Raw genomic sequence first — 17,875 nt, 5'->3', positions numbered from 1 at the left:
CAGGTGCCCAGTAAATGCCCACAATCCCCCCTTGACAGAGCGGAGCACAGACTCCACTGTTCTTGGCCGCTGCAGAGGTCTCTTCTCTAGAATCTTGGCTGGCGTTTCATCTCTTGCCCTGCAGGAGGGAGATGAAGGCGATTCCCCATACTTGAAGTCTCTCGGCTCTCGTGGGAAGGAAGGGCCGTACGCTGCCTGCGCTCTCCCCGGAGTTCACCTCGCACCCTGTTCTACATTCACAATATTCAGTTTGGGTGTTTTTTGTTATCAAGAAACAAATGATTATAAAATGGGGATGGGAAGGAAGGAATAATCATTTCTATAGAGCCTCCTATATGTCTGTCCTGGGCTACAATCCTGGAAGAAGGTAGTTGCTGTTATTATTCCCATTTTACAGATGATTAAACTGAGGCAAACAAGAGGTTAAGTGACTTGGCCAGGGTCACACTGCTGGGCCATATTTGAACTTGGTTCTTCCTGACTCCATGGCTAGGCTTCTATCCCCTGGACTGCCCGGCGGCTATTCCCATCTATAAGGAGTGGGACTTGCTGACCTCGAAAGTCCCTAAAATTTTGCTCCTTTGACCCTCCCTGAAAGCCGAAGCTCCTTGAGGCCGGGGATCAGATGTCTCACTGTTGTTGGCCTGGAGTTGGTGCCTAATAAATGCCTCTGAGATTGAATTGCTCCAGAAGTGTGAGCCGCTTTCATAAAACCAGCTGTCGAGTTGGCCAAATAAATCTGGGCCTTATCTACACCAGCTTGTTTTTTCCTTTCTTTCCTGATAAAAAGCTTATTCATGGGGAGCCAGAATTAGAACCTGTGGTGTCTGCTTCCGGCCTCAGGTCTTTGCCCTGCTGCCCATCTCCTCTGAAGAAAGAGCGGAGGCCGGGCTTCTGAGCTGGACCTTGGATATCCCCAGAGGCCGGCGGGGAGCCCCTCTGCAGCCAGTCTTGGGATGGACCCTGGCAGAGAGGTGACGCCCGGCCTTTGAAAGCGGGCTATGGGAGATAGTTGGGCTGTCAGCCTTCGTTTCAGCCTGGCACCCTGTGGGCACCTGATAAGTGCTTGTCACTAGCTCGAAGTCTCTGGGCTTAATGTGGATGTTGGCCGTGTAAGTCCTAGCGGAGAGGGGCTTCAGAGGCCATTTAATCCAACAATCTGAAGCCTGGAATTGGATGGGGCTTGCCCAAAGTTACCCAGCTAGTCAGCCAGGGCAAAAAACCGGGTGCAGGGCATTCCCCTACTCCGCTCTGCCCTCTGGCTCCAGCTACTCTCGCACCCATGCTGAGTCGGACGAGGGTCTCAGCCAGGCAGGACCCTCATGTAGGTCCAAGAGATCCTAGCAGCAGCCGTGGATTCAGAGATGGAATTAGACAGCTGGACCCTTGAGGAGCTTATGGCTTCTTGGGGAAATAAAACAAATCTGTAAATAGCTCTGATGGGTTGTGTGCGTCAGGGAAGGCTTCATGGAAGTGGTGACACTTGGAGCTAATCATAGGCACCTCCCATGTACCAGGCACTGTGCTAGGGCTGGAGATGTGAAGAATGAATGAAACAATGCCTGCTTTCTAATGGGGCATAGATAAAGCAGAATAAATATAAAGTTAGTGCAAGAGAGGGAGGGCTCCAGCAGCAGGGGATGGGGGAGATCAGAAAGGCTCCATGTAGAAGCAGGTGCTTAAATTTTGTTTTTGAAGGAAATGAGGGATCCTGGGAGGCCGAGGTGGGGAAGGAGGACATTCTAGGTATAGGGTTTAACTCGTACAAAGGCATGGGGATGGGAGATGTGAGTGCACTGTGTACAGAACAGAGAAAAGGCCAGTTTGTCCAGACCTTAGAATACAGGCAGGGGAGTCATGTATAATGAAAGCTGGTAAGACAGGTTGTAAAGGACTTTAAAAGCCAGAGGACTTTGTATTTTATTTTAGAGGCATTAGGGGAAGTAATGGGGGAAGGGAAGGGTCAGGTGTTTAAGGAAAATTGCTTTGGGAGCTGGAGTGGGGAGAGATTCAAGTCTGAAAGACAAGTGACTATTTTTATTTCATTTTATTTTTTCTCAATTGCATATAAAAACAATTTTAATGTCTGTTTTTTTAAAGTTTGAGTTCCATATTCTCTCTCTCCCTTCCTCTTTCCCCCTCCCCTCTCCTTGAAGAAGGCAGGTAATTTGCTGTAGATGATACATGCCCAGTCATACAAAATATGTTTCCATATAAGCCATGTTGCGAAAAAGGGAAAAAAAAGACGCCCCTCCCTGAAAAATAAAATATAAAGGTCTGCTTCGATTTACATTCTGACTCTCTGGAGGTGGCTGGCATTTTTCATCACAAGTCCTTCAGAATTGCCTTGGATTATTGTATCACTGAGAATAGCTACGTTATTTACAGTTGATTGTCTCATCCTCGCTGTGTCCAGGGCTCTCTTGGTTCTGCTTGTTTCACTCTGCATCAGTTCATGTCGGTCTTCTCAGTTTTTTCTGAGCTCGTTATTTCTTCTGGCACAGTAGCGTTCCGTCACCGTCATAGAACACAACTTATTCAGCCCATTTCTCAGTTGATGGATTTCAAGTTTTTGCCACCACAAAAAGAGCTGCTGGAAATATCTTTGCTCAAGAGGGAGGCCGATGAGGAGGGCATTGCCTTAGTCTGGGCGTAGGAGAGAGGACAGCGATGGGGTCAGATATAAGAGACCTCGTGGAGGTCAAAGGTTTTGTTGATCATTGAGGGAGAATGAAGAGGTTTTTGAAGCTGGTTGTGGGTGTGTTGAACAGAAGGAGAGAAGTTTAGAGGAGGAGGCAGAGCTGGAGGGACGCTGCTGAGGGTGAGATGTCTTTGGGACATCCAGGAGGCATTTGGTGACTGGGGCAAGATGGCTCAGCACAAGAATCGCCTGAATAGAGATGAGAATGAAATTCATGGGAGCTGGTATGGGCACAGACAGGGCAAGGAGGGATGGTGGACTTAGCTGGGGGAGGGGGTGCCGAGGGGTACACTTTGGCTGGAATGTGGTGGGAGGAACATTTGAGGAATCAAGGTTGAGATGCTAAGCCCCTCCTCCCCCCCCATTTGGGTGGCTCTTCAGCACCAAGCCTAAGGAATTTGTTTTTTCTCCTGGATTCAGAAAGCTAGTGGGAGCCCATGTAGTGTACAGCGGCAGAAAGAACACCCCCGGCGGGAGGCAGGGGGACCTTAGGCAGATGCCTTGCCCTTCTGGGTCTGTTTCCCCTGTAAGATGAGAGTTAGGAGAGATTGTTTCTAAGATCCCTTCCAGACCCAGGATGCACCTTCTTCTTCATGGACCTCCTGCTCACAGGCAGGCCAATCATGGCCTCTTTCTCCCTGTTTACCAAGATTAGTCACTGTGGGACACAAGTGGGCTGCCACGAATTGCCATAAAAACACAAACACAGAAACCTCTTTCCTTCCTTCTCCTTCCTTCTCTCTCCTTCCTCCTCCCTCCTCCCTTCTTCCCTTTCTCCTTCCTCTCCTTCCCTCCTTCCTCCCCTCCTCTCTACCCTGCCTGCAGCAGTCTCCAAAGGGTGTAGGTGGGAGCTAGAAGTCATCCACTCCCTTGGGGGGAGGGGGGAAGGGGAGTCTCTTTCCTGCCCCAGAGTTTTCTGGGTAAGGAAAAGCAAAAGTGTGGACATCGGGGAAAGTCTGAGGAGGGCGGGGGCCCTTGCCCAACCAGGCGAGCAGGTTTGTGCAACATTTGGCCGAGGTTGGGCCACAGGAAGGGGCAGAGGGCAGCTGCTGTGTGGGCTCAGCTTGGCCTGAGGGCCTTAGTTCCCGCCATCCCCTGCCTTAGAAGATCCGGGCCCCTTCAGCTGGAAGCTCTGTGGGGGGCAGGGCTGGCTCCCTCGCCTCTTCCTTTACAACTATATTCCCAGCTCCCCCTAAACCGTCCTTGGGACGAAAAAAAGAAAGAGAAAGGAGGGGAAAGGCCAGCGCTGCAGACATGAACGACACCCTGAACCAGGCTGACCCTTAGCCGTAGGATTCTGTGCCCATGGCCCCCTGCTTGTCCAGAGTGTGAGGGGGCATTTATTCATCTCTCCTGCTAGGTGCAAGGTTTTGTGCCAAGGCTGGGGCAGATAACCGAGTTTCCATAGAGTTTGCTTCAGTCCTCCTTTATTAAACGCCGCCTGTGTACTAGATACTACGCTGTTCAATGGGGATTCAGAGGCAGCAGTGAAATAGCCCTTGACCTCAAGGAGCTCGTCTTCTCATTGTACATTCCAGGCATAAAAAGAGCACAAAGCGGAACCAAGATCCCCCCTCAGGGAGCTTCTGTTCTAGAAGGGGGGGGGCTAGGAGCCAGACCTGGACAGTTCTGGGGCAACAGAGTACATTATAAGCGGGTTCCACCACGTGCCAAATGCAAAGGGTTTTAGGAGGAACTCTTGAGGGGAGGCTGATGTGGGCAGCAGCAGGAGATCCCAGAAGGCTTCAGGAAAGATGTTCCCCTCCAGCCCGAGTTGGACTTTAAGGAGGAGGGATGATAGTTGGGTTTGCCAAGATCCTAACCCATCTATCTCTCTGTTGAATGAGATCATACGCTCATTGACAAGGGAGAACACGGAGACTCCAAGAACCCAGTGACTCGCTCCAGGGCCACACAGTAAAGGTTAGACTGGTTTCGTTAGGCAAAGAGGAGGGAGAGAAGCCATCTCTGGGCAGAGAGCAAAGATCATGGAGGGCAGTGTGGGCAGGAGCAGAGAGAGAGCTGTAGCTTGATTGGAGGTAAGGCTAGAAAGGTAGGGGTGGGTACCAGATCATGGAGGGCACTGAATGCCAGGGAAAGGACAATGAATCTTAGCATCAAAGGAACAAATCAAATGTTCCTGTATTGATTCCGAATTCCCAGTGCCCATCGAAATTAGTGCTTAATTTAGATAGTGCAAAGGATGGAACTCAAAACTTCACTCAGACACTTGTTAGTTGTGTGACCCTGGCCAAGTCACCTAATCTCTGCCTCAGTTTCTTCAACTGTAAAATGGAGATAGTAATAGCACTTACCTTCCTGGGTTATTGTAAAGATCAAATGAGAGAATAATTGTAAAGTGATAAGTAAAGTGCCTGGCACATACATGTTAGTTATCATTTTTATCTGTTGTTCAGTCATTTTCAGTTATGTCTGGCTCTTTATGACTGCCCCTGTTGGGGGAGGGGTTTCTTGGCAAAGATACTGGAGTGGTTCGCCATTTTCTTCTCCATTAATTATGATTAACAGATGAGGAGGCTGAAGGAGACTGGGGTAAATGACTTGCCCAGGATCACACAGGCAGTAAGTGTCTGAGATGCAGTTTGAACTCGGGTTCTCCTGACTCCAGATAGGCATTCTATCTCATTGTTTTCAATTAAATCCTCAAAAATAATGAATAATAATAATGGTTGTTATTAGAGAACCATTTGTTTATTCACAGTAATGATTAATCACTATTCTTTGATTAATTGAGCCAGGTTTGAAACCTCTGCTTTATACCCTACTAATCCCCTGCTGTAATGCCCTAGCTAGGCTCTTGCTCTCTTGCTCCCATTGCATGGAGTCAAGGTTGTTGATTGATTTCTCTTTTGCCTCTTCCCTTGGTTGATGAGACGGAGCTACAGTGTTGGGAATGGGTGTTCTCAGCCTTTGTGGCCTGAGGGGCTGAGCTCTAGTGTGGCCAGGATGCTAGGTAGGGGGCCTCTCAACCTCTCTACCCTGTGGGCTGTGTGTGGGGGTGTCTTCAGTGGACTTCCTGTCGTGTTGGTGATGAGTTCCATGGGATCAGAGGCTTTAAATACTGTCAGTCTCCCTCATGTTAGAGGAGGAAGCTAGTACTCATAGAAGGGAAGTGACTTGCCTAAGGTCACTCAGAGGTAGTGAACAGCAGAGCTGAGATTTCCACATTTGAAGTTCTCCCTACTCCTACTATAATTGCCCTGTGGCTGGATAGAAGTGGGAGGTAATGTTTTCATAGTGAACTTGTTTGGGAATTCCCATCCAGAGCCCCAAGAAGGCCTGGCTGGGTGGTTACTGTACCTACCAATGTAGATCTAGGAGGTTTCCTCATCCATACAAGGAAAAGGAACAAGCATGTATCAAATATCTTCTCTGTGCTAAGCACTGAGAAGCAATTACAAATATTATCTCCTTTAATCCTTACAAAAACTCTGGTAAGGAAGGAGGTGCTGTTATTACCATCATGCATAGTCGAGTAAACAATCCTGGGAAATAGGTCCTATGAATATCCCCCTTTTACAGATGAGGAAACTGAAGCAGACAGAGGTTAAGTGACTTGCCCAAGGTCACACAGGTAATAGAGACTGAATTAGGTTCATCAGAGCACCAGGAGAGAGAGAGTATCTGGGTTCTTGTATGCTTTTGGGTAAGTCACATTGGAAAAAGCTGAGGGGTTGGACCACATGTCTTGGGGAATCATGGACAAGGCCCTTTGGCTCCTTGGACCTCAGTCTCTCCAAGTGTAAAAATAAGAGGGATGGGATTGGGCAGCCTCTGAGGCACTCACCTGTAAGCTGAGAACAGAGAAGGGCCCCTGCCTCTGGGCTGCTTCTTTCAGCAGAGCTCCTCATACCAGAGGGCTCTCCTGAAGCCCAGTTTTCAAGGGCCAAGTATTGAAGAAAACTATTCTTTTGGGGGGGCCCTCAAGGCAGTGTTGTATAGGAGCTAGATTAGAGGGAGGAAATCCTTCCTTTCAAGAGCTACCCAGGAGATTTACTAGCTGTATGACTTTGGGTAAGTTATTTAACTTGACCACCATTGATTTCTTCCTCAGGAAAAAGAGGGGCTTGTCCTCCGAGGCTTCTCTCTCTTTTAACCCTTTAACCTTCTGTCTTACAATGCCTGCCCCTGGGATGACTGAGTCAGAGGGTGTGGACGGCTGTCCAGTCAGGGCTGGCCCCTCCAGCACTGTACTGTGTCTTCTTGTGTCATGTGTGCCTAATCTGAGCCTGCTGTCATTACTGGAGAGCTGGCTGGGGAGAGCTGGGATTTCTTCTTTGGAAAACTCCCCGTTCCTCATCTCAGAGTCAGGAACCCAGGTGGTTAGAGCCCGCTCAGACATTTATTAGCTGCAGGTTGCTTGACAAGTCCCTTAACTTCTCCAGGCCTCAGTGTCCCTTTTTTGCAAAGTAAGGAGGTTGGAATTGATGTCTTTTGAAGATCCCTTCCAGCCCCTGTGAAAGGAGACTTTCTTTGGCCTGAAGCTGACCTGCTTGAGGCTGCTGGGGCTTTCTCCAGCCACCTGCTGCCTTCCCATCTCCCTCATCTTCCCACATTAGCTTATTCCTTGGGAGAGGGGATGCCAGGGCCTTTGCCATCCTTTTGCCGCTTGGCTCAGGGGACTGATTGTTGGGGTTGGTAGGGAGGGCACCCCACCCGCCTGCTCTGGCTCTGGGGAGACAAGGTGAAGGAAGTCCCTTGCCACACACAGGAAGTTCCTCTGCCTGCTGGGAAACAGAGCTCGGGCTGGACCCTCTCCCTGGCTCTGACTCACTGGCTGACCGCCGTTCATACCTCCCTCCGTAAATGGCAGATCAAGCTGTGTGCGTCTCTGGACCTCTGAGAGATTGGGGGGGGGCGGGAGCTAAAGCCAGCCCTGAGGGGGGAGAGACAAAGGACAGAGAGACCAGAAAGGGGGCTCCCTTTGGTCATTGGTCCTACTGTGGGGCTCAGGGCAGGCGGCTGCTGAGCCCCTGCTTGGCTCTGTGAGGCTGAAAAGGGGCAGCTTTTGTGGGACCCACCTTTAAGAAGAGACAGGAGATTGGGCAGGACAGTGGATTGAGAGCCAGCCTGGGAAGAAAGGAAAAGGAGGTCCTGGGTTCAAATGTGATCTCAGCCACTTTCTAGCTGTGAGACCCTAGGAAAGTCACTTCACCCCCATTGCCTGCTAAGTCGAAAGGTGAGGGGGCTAAAACAGTCAGGAGTCGGTCCTTAGAGCCCAGGAGCATCCTGGATAGACTGACTTTGCCCTCCCAGAGACGCTGGCATCGGGCATCTAGCTGTGGCACTTGGCCTGTTCCTGGAGTCCCAGGCTGTGTGCGACAAGTGCTGGCCCTGAGGCTGAGATGGTTTCAGATACAGGCTCTGTGACCCTAGATAAGTCATTGACTTTCTGTGAGCCTTAGTTTCCTCATCTGTAAAACAGGGATAATAACAGCCTCCCAAGGTTGAAGAGAGATTTGTACCGTGTGCTACATAAATGAGAGCTGCACCTACTTAGACTCAGGACCTGTCCACGAGGAAACTCCTCACTCAGTGGCCATTGGCATCTGTCTAGCCATAGCGTTGCCCAATGCTCAGTGATGGGGGGCCCCAGCTGGGGTGCTGAGCTCTGATTCTTTTTGGCATCACTCGTTCAGTTACTGGGCATCGGGAGAGCAGGTAGAGTCTCTGACCTAGCCTTGAGCAACGTCCTTTTCCCTCCCCCCAAGCCTCAGTCTCCTCATCTGTAAAATGGGTCCTGCCTGCCTCCTAGGGATGCTCAGGGGATGGTGCTGTCCTTGCAGGGGAAGCCTCACAGAAACAGGAGAAGATGGTGTTATTTATTCATTCATGCTTGGGGAATTGGGAGGGGAGGCAGTGGCTGGGGACCAGACTGGGCTTCCAGGGGCCACAGGCCATTGTGCTTGGACTGGTGAGATGATGACTGAGGAAACCTAGGCCTGGACAGACTCACTAGTATAGAGGAGAGAAGGGGGGCTGCAGGCAGGGGGCCCTGTGGCCTGGGGCAAGACCTTCCCACACAACCCTTCAGTCTCCTTCACGGCTGCCTCCCCAGCCTAGCAGTCATCACCTAAGCTTGAAGCTTTCCTTTAATCCTCCAGCAGCCTTGAGGTGACAGCGAGGCGACTTGTCCAGGGTCACACCGCTCTGAAGGGTCAGAGGTGGGATTGCCCTCAGGACTTCTCCCCTCCAGGGCTCCCCCCAGGGCTCCCCCCAGGCCCCCTTGCTGTTTCTGGGACATCTTGACCACAGTGAGAGCTCAGGGTTGCCCAGGAGTTATTCCACTCCGGCCCTCTGAAGTGGGTGCCTTTCTCACCTCGTTTTACAGATGGGGAAACTGAGTTTCAGAGCTGTCATTGGGCCTCTCCAGGGTCCCCCAGTGAAGAAGTGTCTGATGTGGATTTGAATCCAGGTCTTTCTGCTTCATTTTGCCCCTTGAAAGAACCTGAGGGAGGGAAGGGGCGGGGATTGTCTTCGCTGACCCTCAGCCACAGCCTGTTCCCTCCTGCTGGTGTTGACACCGGATCCAAGGCCGAGCCTCTGGAGGTTTTTATTTCGGGCTTGTTTGTTGGCCTTGATGCCAAACCCAGCATATCAGATGCCCAGAAGCCGCCCAGCAGGCTTGAAAAAGATGAGAACCCGGACAGTGTGGGGTTGGCAGGGCCCTGGGTGGGTGGCCTGTTAGAGGAGCCCAAGCCAGAGGCTGCCATGACACTGCTCTCTGTTGGCTGGACATCCCCTCTGGGTAGAGGCTGGCTTTGGCCTTTCCTGGGTCAGGGATCCCCGTGTTCTGACAGCACCAGCTATTCAGGGAGGAGAAGGTCAGTGTGAGAGAAGATGGCAAAGAGGAGAGAGTAGGATTTTAATTTCATGAAATGGCCTGTTTGGGGTGTGAGCAAGGGGAAGGAATCAAGCATTTTGGGGCCCAAGAGTTAACACCCAAGTTGTAGAGGAAGCCAGGGAGCCATTTCCTTCCTTCCTTCCTTCCTTCCTTCCTTCCTTCCTTCCTTCCTTCCTTCCTTCCTTCCTTCCTTCCTTCCTTCCTTCTTTCCTTCCTCCCTCCCTCCCTCCTTCCTTCCTTCTTTCCCTCCCTTTCTTTCCACCCCACTTCCATAAATCTTTTTTATTATTATATGTGAAGTACTCACTGAGTGATTTCATAGCTCTGTAAACTGGGCAGATGAAGCAGAACTAAGTGTCCGACCTGCCTTCCTCTGTTGAAAACAGGGGCTGGTTTCCTGCTGTTTAGGCCTGGCCTAGTGGACAGAAAGCCTGCCTGAAAACTTATCAGCTGACTATATGGGTCTTAGGACCTTGGGTGAGTCATTTGGGCCTCTCTATAATTCATTTCCTCAGCTGTGAAATGAACTCCCTAAGGCTCTCCTTCTCCCAAGTCTGCTTAATTCTGGGACTCTTCTCTTAAGGATTGTCTGTCTGCCTTGAGGATGCCCCTTCCTGGGCTCCTCCTTAGGTTGCTCACGACTTAGAGAAGTTCTCGGTGGTCACCAAAGCTCAGATCTTTAGCCCTTTATGGGGGCCAGACCACTTCCCACCCAGCAACCCAGGGGAGAAGGCTCTAGCCAGCCCACTCCCTCCAGATGGAGGACCTTCAGCTGTCCAATAACCAGGGACTCAGACATTCTCTTGTGGAGCTGAATTGTTCCCATCCTATGGATGAAGCTCACCCCCTCTGCCAGGGCACCCTAGATTTAGAGAAGGAAGGACATGGAGAGGTGTCATCTAGCTGAAATAATTCGTTTTACAGATGAGGAAACCGAGGCTCCAAGAAAGCTGAAGTGACTTGGCCAGGGTCCCACAGCAAATGCCCAGATTTACTTGGATCTTCCTGACTCGCCCGTGGCTCAGTAGAACCTCTTTTCTGCTTCTGCGCTGCCCTGTTGGGGTATCAGGTCAGGCTGACCCTTAGAGAGGGTCCTGGGAGATAGGCTTAGAGAGAGAGACCCTTAGAGAGGGCTTCCTCGTGTGCCCCTTCCAGGGGACTCTGGGCCACTCACGATGGAAGTTTCATCCCAGAAGTTTCCCAGAGTCCCTGATTCCGGAACTCTCCAACCTCAGAATGTGTGGTTTTTACTGGAAGAAGATTTTAATTGAAAACAGGTTTCTGGCAGCAGCTCCGAGGGATTTGGCGCAAGATGGGCGAAGGAGCCGGGGAGGATCATGGGAGATGTTTGTGTAACCCTGAAGCTGCCAGTGGATGGCCGTGGGAAGGACGGATGGCGGTGCGGGGGCCCTGGGGAAGGCTCCTCCGTGGATCCTGGAAACATCTGCCCTCGAGGGGGCCGGGAGAGTGTTTGTGGGTCCTGGATGTCTCCTAGCTGCAGTTTGTCTGCAGGACCCCCCGTGGGCCAGGGAGTGCCCCCCGGCTGGAGACACAGAAAAAGAGACGAGATGTCCCTGTGGGGGCAAACGTTTTTGTTGTCCCCATTTATATGATGAGGATGAGCAGAGAGTTCAGGTGACAGGCGGGATGAAACTCGCTCTGGGATACTGGACAGATTATTGGCTGGGCCTCAGCCTCCTCCTCTGTAAAGTGGGAGGGCGGGAATGGGCCCCCTTGTTAATAGAACACTCTCTGGGGGGCCACACAGGCCCCCAGGAGGAGCCTCGATCCTGAGTTAGAGGGTCGAGTCCCTGAGTCCTCTCCCCGAGCCTCAGTTTCTCTGAACCGTAAATTAGGAGATTAGATGGACCAGCCTGTCCTTCCCTCCCCCCTTGGAGCCTGCGGTCCTGGGACAGCCTCGTGCCTTGGTGGTGACGGCGGGGTTGGGGATTCCTGGAGCTTCGTCTGCTTGCCCTGAAAATGGGGACAGCGAAGTGGAGGGTCCTTCCCGCTCCATCACGGCGCAGGTCTGACAAGGAGCCCAGCTGTGGCTGCAGCGGGGGGCAGAGCCCTCTCTTGGCAGGGCTGGGGCGGGGTGCCCCATGGATGCCGAGGGGACGCCATTCTCCTGCTGAAGGCCTCTGGGTACATCGGAGCCCCTGGAGAAGAATCCTAATGCCTGGGAGCACGCGGAGAGCCGGCCCTTTGGGCAGAGCGCTGGGCCTGCAATCAAGAAGGCTCCTGAGACACTGCGTCATTGTGTGACCCTGGGCAAGTCCTTTCACCCCCTGGGCCTTGGTTTCCTCATCCGTCGAATGAGCCGGAGAAGGAAGCGGCCCACCCCGCCAGCGTCCTTTGCCAAGAGAGCCCCCGGCGGCACCCTGAAGGGTCGGAACCAGCTGGAACAACTCGGCAGCCACGAGGGCCCTTCCAAGGGCTGTTGGGCTGAGGCCAAGAAGGGCGCCGCTGAGCGCTGGGCCGCAGATCGCTTCCCGTTAATCCGCTTCTCCCTCGTACTCCAGAGCGGCTCGAAGGGACCCAGTGTGCCAGCCTGAGAGGAGAAGAAGCCAGAGCGAGGAGGCGGCCTCTCAGCACCCCGAGGCCCAAGGAGGGAAGGCTGCGCGGGGCAGAGGGGCTCCGGGAAGTGGGAAGGGCCCTTGAGGAACAAGCGGGGCCCCTTCCCCCCAGATCCTGTCCAGGGAATCCTCCGGGCCTCCTCCTGGCCCCCGTTGTTTGCCTGTCCCTGTGCTCTTTCCTTCTCTCTTCTGAGCTTCCTCTGTCAGGTGGGCGGGGGAGATGCTCTGAGCCTTTGTTTTGTGCCTCGTCCGGGTGCAAATCATCCAACATTGGGTACCCCATTAAATATCATGCAAATATGGAGGTCCTCCTTCAAGCGCCTGCTCTGGGGAACGTCCTCACCCTCGAGCTCCGGCCGGTCTGCCACAGGCTAGCTTGCCGGGCTTCGGGCTCCGGCCTTTGCTCTCAGAGGATCTGGGGGGGGGGGACGCTGGACTGCCCCAGCCTGTGGGATTGGCTCCCTCCAGAGCCCAGCACCAGACTGGGGGGTCCCTTAGCCCAGCCCTCTCCAACCAAGTCATCTAAAAGCCCATCCGAAGCCCAGACCCAGATGGATCCGCTTTCTGAGGGGGCCACGACCCACCCCTGAGATTTCCTGGCAGCGGGGACGAGGGGCTCCTTAGCCAGGGACACAGAGGTCACCCTGCGTCTGAGGGAAGATTTGAACGCACGGCCTTCGGGACTCCAAACCCCAATCTGCTCACTTCATGAAGGGGAAAGTGGAGAGCCAGAGACTTAGAGAGGATGCTGGCAATAATGGCAGCAACAGTGCTGAGCCCTTTATGGGGACCATCTCACTGGATCTTCACAACAACCCCTTCAGAATAGGGCCATTTTACAGACGAGAAAACTGAGGCAGACATGCTTGGGCCCAGTGTTCAGCTGCCCTGGGGCTTGTCCAGGATCACAGGTAGACCATGAAGCCATAGATTTCTATCTGGAAGGGAGGAACCGCAGAGGTCCTCTAGGCCAGTCCCCCCACCCTCATTTTACAGGTGAGGCAACCTTGGCCTGGGGAGGGCAGGGGATAAGATCGAAGGCAGGCCCTTGTGTTTGTGGTTTTGCCTTTGATCCTCTGCCCAGTGGTTAGCACAAGGCCAGGCACCGAGCAGCCGCTTAATAAATGCCTGTTGACTGACTGGTGGCTGTAGAGATGTATAGAGAGACAGAGATAGGAAGAAAAATAAGGAGGGAGAGAGGGAGGGAGGAGAGAAACAGAGAGACAGAGACAGAATCAGAAAAGAGAAAGGGAGACAGGGAGAGAGACAGAAATGAGAGATGGGCAGACAGACAGAGAGGAGAGAGGGAGGGAGGGAGAGAGAAAGGGAGGCGGGGGAAGAGAGAGACACAGAGAAAGGAGGAGGGAGATGGAGAGAGAAAAAGAAACTGAGAGAAAGGGAGACAGGGAGAGAGAAGAGAGAGACAGACAGCAGAGAGACAGGCAGACAGATAGAAAGAGAGGAGGGAAGAGAGACACAGAGAGAGACACAGAGAAAGGAGGGAATAGAGAGGGAGAGAGACAGACAGACTGAGACAGAGACAGAGAGGGAGAGGGAGACAGAATCAGAAAAGAGAAAGGATGGACAGGAGAGAGAAGAGACAGACAGCAGAGAGACAGGCAGACAGACAGACAGAGAGAAGGAGAGTGAAGGGAAGAGAGACAGAGACACAGAGAAAGAAGGAGGGAATAGAGAGGGAGAGAAAGAGACAGACAGACAGACAGAGAGAGACAGAGACAGAGAGGGAGACAGAATCAGAAAAGAGAAAGGACGGAGACAGAAGGAGAGAGAAGAGAGAAACAGGCAGACAGACAGACAGAGAGAAGGAGAGAGGGAGGGGAAGAGAGAGACAGACAGACAGAGACAGGGAGAGAGGTGGGGGAGACAGAGAGGCAGAGAGAGCAGTTACTGCTTATGAAGGATCTCCTGCCGTGGTCTGCAGGTTTAGGGGCAAGTGTTAGAAGGCTGCCGGCTGGCCGGGCTTGGCTAGCTTGGGGGGTGCTCGAGGGGTGCTCCTGGAACGCCTGCGCTCGGGGAGTCTCTCGGCCTGAGCCCAGCTGGCACATGGCCTCCTGGTCTCCCGGGGTCACCCAGCTTTTCTTCCCGTCCCTTCTATCTGCTGCTCTCCCCAGGCCTCCCTCTTGGGTCCTCGTGGTGGCCCAATTAGGCTGGAAGAAGTCAGCCCCCTCCTCCATGGCCCAGCTCTGCATCCAGCCTCGAGCTGCTGTGATGGGGACAGACACCTGCCTGGGACAAGCCCGTTGGGTGCCTGCTAGAATGCCCAGGAGGGGGAAAGGGGGGCCTGGTGATATGTTTGGGAGATTTTTTTTTAACCCTTAAACTTCACTTTCCATCTCAGAATCAATACTGTGCATTGAGTCCAAGGCAGAAGAGCAGTAAGGGCTGGGCAATGGGCATTAAGTGACTTGTCCAGGGTCACACAGCTGGGAAGTGTCTGAGACTAGATTTGAACCCAGGACCTCGAGTCTTTAGGCCAGACAATGGCAGGCCCAGGAGGACCACTCGGCCTGTCCTCTGACTCTGAATGCACACCTTGAGCTAGTTCAGAGCTGTAGCAGGGGGCCACTTCCTGCTGAGTCTTCCTAAATCCTGGGGGGCTTCTCGGCATTTTGGATGGTGCCGTGAGGCTGGCTCTGTTGGGCCGAGGATTCGGGACTGCCTGGAGCCGCTGGGGGGATCTCGAAGTCCGTTTGCTGTGTGTTTTCAAGTGGTCGTGGGGTGCGAGAAGGAGGGGCCCGATGGGCCGTGAGGCGTCCGTGCTGCCATTGGGGAGCCTTGGGTGAGCCGGGGGTGGGTGGGGGTCACTCCGGCCCCCAGAACCTCAGCCTCTTCCCCTGTAAGAGGGGTCACAGCTCCCTGCAGGCCTCCGCTCCGAGCTGAGAGGGCGGCTGGAGCTCGTGCAGACTCCGAGCCCCGTCCAGTGGCCGTCCTGACTTACCACGAAGGGGTGCTGCGGCGCTTCGGCCGAGGCCGCGTCCGTTAGGAGGTGGGGATCGGCTTCCGGAGGGGCTTCCGCGGGGGCCGGGCCGGGGCCGAGCCTCCAACTTTCCCGTCTGTCGAATGTCCAGGAACACTAGTTGGTGATCCATGAGGGGAGGCTCTTGTGGACCGAGTGCTGGACTGGCCGTCAGGACGGGCCTGAGTTCAAATCCCATCCTTGACACGAACCGTGTGAGCCAAACTCTCCGTCCCGTTTGCTCCTTTGTAAAGCGGAGGCGATCCCGAGGCCCAGCCAGGAGGAGGGACACGTAAAGGGCTCGTCCATCCGCACACGCTGTAGGAGCGTCCGCAACAAGAATAACAAATGGTTGTAAAAAGGCACTCCGAAGTTGGAAGGGACCTGGATTCGAATCCTGGCACTCCCACTTCTGACTTGTTGGACCGGACCTGGGTCGTTCTTCTTCTGCAAAGGTCCCTTCCAAGTCCAGGGCTTCTTCCCACCCCTCGGATCTCCCTCGGGATCTCCCTCTCCCTTCTGTGGGCCGGGAATGTTCAGAAGGCGGCTGGACTGAAACTTGAGTGAGGCGCCCCGGCGGCACCATCTTCCTTCGGCTTCCCCGAGCGTGGCTCACTTTGATGGGAATTCAGCTCAGTCGTATTTGGAGTTCTGGTTGGGATGGTGTTTGTTGGGGTGGAGAGACAGACAGACAGAGATACAGAGACAGACATAGAGACACAGAGAGAGAGAGAGAGACAGAGACATGGGGCAGGGGTGGGGGGCGGAGGAGAGACAGAGACAGAGACAGAGATAAAGAAGGAGAGAGACCCAGAGACAGGCAGACAGACAGACAGACAGAGGGAGCACGGTGTGTGCAGGTCTAGACACGCTCCTTGGCCCCTCCTCGGGCAGAGCAGAGCCCGGCGCCTCCCGGCTCGCTTCTCGCTGCCAGGCAGGAGCGGCCCCCCTCCCCGGGCGCAGGGCTGGCTCAGCCCCTTTTCTCAGCAGAGCCGCGGGCGGTAGTTGGTCGATGGGCGTCCGAGGGCCGCTTTGGGCTCCCACGTCGGGATGGAGCCAGGAAGGGAGCCGCCTTTGGTGCGGCAGAGCCGGGGAGGACAGGGAGGACCGGAGGAGGCAGAGGGCAGCTCTGGGAGCAGCTGGCAGCCTGTCTCCGAAGGGCCGGCTGGGCCTGCCCGAGGACCTTTGGGTGGATTTTCTCTCGGTTTCTCCCCCTTCCGTGTAAGCTGAGCCTGGTGGCGGCTTTCAGTATTTGGGGCTCGAGTGTTTCCTTCCTTACGTCATAGCAGAGGAGGCGGCGGCGGGCAGGCGGCTCCTTCGGGTCACCCCCATCGGTGGAGGGGCATCGTGAGGGGAGGAAGGAGCTTCCTGGGTGCCCGTCCGCCCGCTCACACACCCACCCCTCTGCGGGTGCTCCTTCCTCCCCTCGGGCCAGGCTCCTTGAGGTCCCTTCCAAGACGGTCCAGCGTCTTCCGCCCTTTTCAGGCTTTCCCCTGGCTTTTTCTTTAAACAAAACAAAACAAAACAAAAAAGCGGTTTCGTGGACACCTGTGGCGGCTTCGTTTCCACTCCAGTTGTTTACGCCCCCTCAGCCCCTTGTGGCAGCATCCTGAGTGACCCCAGAGAGGAGCTCCTGCACAGCGGACACAGCGCCGCTCGGCTCCCTCGGACCCTCACCTCCCCACCCAGCGAAAGCCCTTCTGAAAAAGGCTAAAACACGCCGAGAGGGGAAGCCGGCCAAGCTGAGGCAGACCCGCAAGGCTCTGACGTCGGGCCGCCCAGGCTTTCCTCCTGTATTGGAGCGGTGGCTGGGACGGGGTGGGAGGCGATTCGGGGTTCTGTGCGTGTGTGGGGCCGGCTCCGGGCAGGGATGGACGGATGCCCCCCTTTGCCCAGGCATCCTTGTTCAGAGAGGTGGGGAAGGTGGCCTTGGGGCTTCCTGAGCATTATCTGCCCACCTCCAGCTAGATCAGAAAACGGTGAGGCCGGCAAGGTCTCTGCCCGAGGCTGAGCCTTCAAAGCAGAGCCTGTGTGGTCTGCCCAGAGGCCTCCAGCTGCATAAACAAATCCACCATGGGCGGCGGTGAGGGGGCAGCGGTGGGCATTTTGATAGCCCGGCAGCGACAAATCTGCCTGTTTCTTGACTGATTCACAGATTAAGAAGTTGAGATTAAGAGCTTTGATAATGACGGGCGGATTTTATTTCATGAATGTAATTTTTAATATGAATTTAATATTTTAAAATTAAGTTTTTATCCATTTAAATGCATTAAATTTGGGTTTTATGCGTCGGCTCCTTTGATTTCGGGGTCAGCCGTTGGCCTTGGTGCTAGGAAGACCCACGTTCAAGCCTATCTCAGACATTTATTTCCTATCCGTGTGGCACTTGGTTAAGTTTTTCAGCTCTCCGTTCTGCAGTTTTCCCCTCTGTAGAATGGGCATCATAAGAGCCCCTGCCTCCCAGGGTTGCTGAGAAGATCAAATGGGACCCCTGAAGCTTATAAATGCGAGCAATTAATATCTCCATTATGCAGACGGGGAAACTGAGATTCAGAGCTCTCACAGGAACGTAGGTCCAGAGCCAGAGGGGCTCATCATCGAGGCCACACTCCCTGTCTCCCCTCTGCCCCACTTATAGCTGGGGAAATCAAGGCTGCAGGAGGGGAAGAGGCTTGGCCAGCTTTGGGCTTCTCTCTCCCTGCTCCGGGCAGGAGGGACTTCACCCCCCCCCCCGGGCATCCCAGGCCGGAGGGGCA

This window comes from Gracilinanus agilis, chromosome 2 (assembly GCF_016433145.1).
Source record: "Gracilinanus agilis isolate LMUSP501 chromosome 2, AgileGrace, whole genome shotgun sequence".
Classification (NCBI taxonomy): Eukaryota; Metazoa; Chordata; class Mammalia; order Didelphimorphia; family Didelphidae; genus Gracilinanus; species Gracilinanus agilis.
This window is presented reverse-complemented; position numbering follows the sequence as displayed.